We start from the raw sequence: 3,675 nt of genomic DNA, 5'->3' as shown, positions 1-3,675 counted from the left end.
CAGTGAACACAAAGTGAAGTGTCAGCACTAGGGTATTGCCTGCTGTTCAGATGCCCTAACACATCCTATGGTATAAGAGAAGGGTGCACATATGCAAGTGCTGATCTCCAGCCAGGGCAGAAGAAAGTGAGATTGCTCCAAGGATATACTATAGACAATGCCAGTGAGGAACTGCGGTGTATATATGGAGAGCAGTCCTGCAGTGTCACGAGGTGGGCTGCCACACTTGGGAATAGCTCCTTTTTCTAGTCACTTTGGTTACATGAGTGCCAGATTTGTTGTCCTGGTCCAAACCCTTCATTCCTCTGATCAGCTCGCCTGCTCGCAGACGAGCTGGCAGCCTCTTGGGGCACATCAGCAGTTGCATGCATCTTTGCCAAAATGTGAGTTAGCCCAAGCAGTGCTCTTTGCTGCTGTGGCCCATCAGCTTCAGGCAACTGATTTAAGTTCACATGAACCCACATCTAAGGACTGGATATGGATGTACTCATGCTGTCCTCCAGCCCTGACTTTGGTGTGAAGTCTACCAGGGCCAGTCTTCCCCTAACATTTCTGTTGATGCTAAGTGTGGTGCTTGTCTGCTAGCTTGTTCTCTGGTTATGAATGGCACTGGTTGCTTGTAGACTGTGTGAAGCACCCTTTCCTTGTGTTCATTTTAACATTTATAAACTCTTTTAGTAACTCCTTGTTTTCCTGTTAAGAAAAAGTGTAAAAGTAGTTTTTCAGCTAGAAGCTTTTAGCCAACTGCATTATACTACTATAAACACTGACTTGCAGCTCACAGCTGGGGTTCGTTTCTGACAAGCCTGGAAGAAGCCATGCATCTCCTGTTCATCGTCCCACTGTGGCTGGAGGGGCTGCCCTCAGAGAGCTGGAAGTGCTGAGGGTGAGGAGACGCTCTCTGAAAGGCAGAAGCCGATATTTTTCACATAACCACAAATCCCACCCAGCAGCAACTATGGAGTCAGAGTGATGACTATTTTGATTTCTTATGACAAGTTTATACAACGTAACAAGGATCTGGCAGAACATCAGTTTGCTAATTGTGTCCTCAAGTTGTGTAACAACACTTCCTTGGACAAACTCAGAATTAAAAAAAATAAAAACCTGCAAAGGCAACTGGAATATGAAGCTGTGCAGGAAGCTCTGAGTTGTGTTTCTTTTTCAAGGATATATCTGACCTTGGGTCCCAACAAATTGGGTAATATGTTTTGAAGACTCTGACATCTTGACATGTTTCTGCCAGTCTGCTGGAGTGAAGGGGGATTCAGTTCAGCGTTGCCCTCTGGGTGGGATGCATGCCGGGTATTTGGGAATTTTGGGTTCTGTTCCAGACTTTTATTTTTTTAGGGCAAACTACTTCCTTGGGTTGTGCTTGTCATTGCTGTTTCTGTTCTGCACGGGTGTATTCTCTGGCTTTCCATTTTAACTCCCGCCCTGGCACCATGGTATCAGGGTGGTGCCTGCACTGCAGGGCAGAGGCTCCCAGCAGCTCTTGTCTCCTGGCTGCACTTCCCCAGGGTCACTGTGTGCCCAGAGCTCACCGTGGAGGGCAAAAGGCAAAGAGTTGTAAATAACCTCAAATGTATTTGGATTTTTGCTTTCTCTGGGAAACGCACTTTTGCAGAGAGGGTACAGCACCAGACCAGTGTTTCGCCCTGGCCTGGACTCTGTCTCCTGTTTCCTAGTGAAAGCAATAATGAATTATAAGCATGTGCCATCTTGCTAGATTCTCACTCTCTTTTCATCAAACTGAGAGCAGAGAGGTTGTGCACCTCTGTCGGGCAGCACAAGGAGACCTGCAGTGCATTGAGCCATTACGGCCTAATGCAAAGGTATTTTATTCCTCTCAGCTCATGTTGGGCAGCTCCATTTGTATGAAGAGCTCTTCCCCCACAATTCCCTAGAACATGTCTCTCTGGGGGTGCTGGTGGAGAGGCCATTTTGTTCTGACCATTTCTGCCACCAGACCAGGTCTGCCTTCATTAACGGATAACCAAATCAAACAAAACCTCCAACCTTTCACTTAGGAGACTGCAGCAAACCACACCAAGGTCACACCAGTCTGCAGAGTTGACTGACTTTGCAGCTAACAGTCTTACAGTAAGTTAATAAGGAAGCTTTTTTGTTGGGTTCAATGCACACAGGTTGCAAAACATACAGGGAAGTGTTTTGTCTTTGTCTTTTCTTCAAAATATTGAATTAATCTCTTATGTACTTACATTTATATGGCTGTTGATATGCTTCTAATGTATTGACTGGTTGGAGTTTTGCTCACAGATGAGAATAAACAGTGTTTTTCTATGTATAGTACAGTGAAGGAATGAACAAAGTAATTGTTCTGCGGGGCTTCATCTCTTCTAAGCCGGCACTGTAGTGCAAGGAGCCAGGAACTCAGGTAAGAAAAAAGACGTAATACCTGTTCTCCTCTTGGTTCATTGGCAAGACTGCTGATTTCTCTGTCTTCAGTTTTACCATATTTCGGGTTTGATTATACTTAAATCTCTCTGAAAGGCTTGTTCATCGATGAATTGTTGTGTAAAAAGTGCTCTAAGTACTCACTACAACAGCTGTGTGAAGACTTACTGCCTTTCTTTACTAAAGGAGGAAGCAGTGTTTTGACTTGATGCAATTTCATTTCTCTCAGCAAGGTATAAAAATCAGAATAGCATATGTGGCTAAAATCCTAAAAGAGGAAACAATTGCACATTTCATTTCAAACTTTTCAAAATGAAATCTTCTGGTCTATTGTTTTAAAATAAACACTTTGCTTTTAAAACTTCCTGTTGGGTTTTGGGTTTTTGCAGCAAAACGAAGTGATAATGTTCTACTGTAACAGCCTATCAAATTTAGTGTTGAGTCAATCTCATTGTGAGGGGAAAAAAATCTTTTGCATTTTTCAATTAATAAGTAGTTTGTCAGGAAAACATTTTTCAAGTTTACTAAGGATTATTACTTCCTAAAAACTGCCTATAATATTCTGCCTCATCAAATAAAGTTTGATTGACCACTGGAGAGAGAAATAAGCTAGCTGTTCTGTCTTCTGCTGTTGATAGAAAATTTGAATGAGCTTTCAATAGTGATGGTTTGTGGTTTAGACAGGCTAGTCAAAACTAAGAACAACAAAAAGCTGAAGGAAGGATTCACTGCAGCAAAACGCTTATGCAAAGTGGTTTTATAGGCATGTGTAAATTAATAATAGATTTCTCCATACAGGGTAGTAGATGGGGCTGCTTACTCTTCAGGTAGTGTTTGTTGTTTTACATGTTTTATACGAAGAGCTGTCTCATGCTTTTATTCTTATTCCTAGAAAATATTTTTGAGAATACTTCTAAGCAATGAAGAGCAACAGCAGGTAGTTATTTGTCACATTCAAAATTATTTATAAGCAACTTCCTAAATAGAAATACTGCAGTCATGATTAGTACTCCTGATAAATAAGTGGCCAAAAAAAGCCATTGTGACTTCTGGTCGTTAAAGAATTAACTAAATTACTAATAAATGTGTATCATGCATTATTGCCCCTTTCTAGGTGCACTGCTTAGCAACTTTGTATTGTGAAGCGGATTTGTAGACTCTGTAAATTAGAAGAGAAGTCTCTCTAAGAATACAGGCACAACTGTAAGTGACTGATGATAGTTTTTTGAGCTTTTGTTACCTGTCCATGTGTTGTAG

The sequence above is a fragment of the Nyctibius grandis genome, chromosome Z, assembly GCF_013368605.1.
Source record: "Nyctibius grandis isolate bNycGra1 chromosome Z, bNycGra1.pri, whole genome shotgun sequence".
Lineage (NCBI taxonomy): Eukaryota > Metazoa > Chordata > Aves > Nyctibiiformes > Nyctibiidae > Nyctibius > Nyctibius grandis.
The sequence above is the reverse complement of the archived record's forward strand: the minus strand, read 5'-3'. Positions refer to the sequence as shown.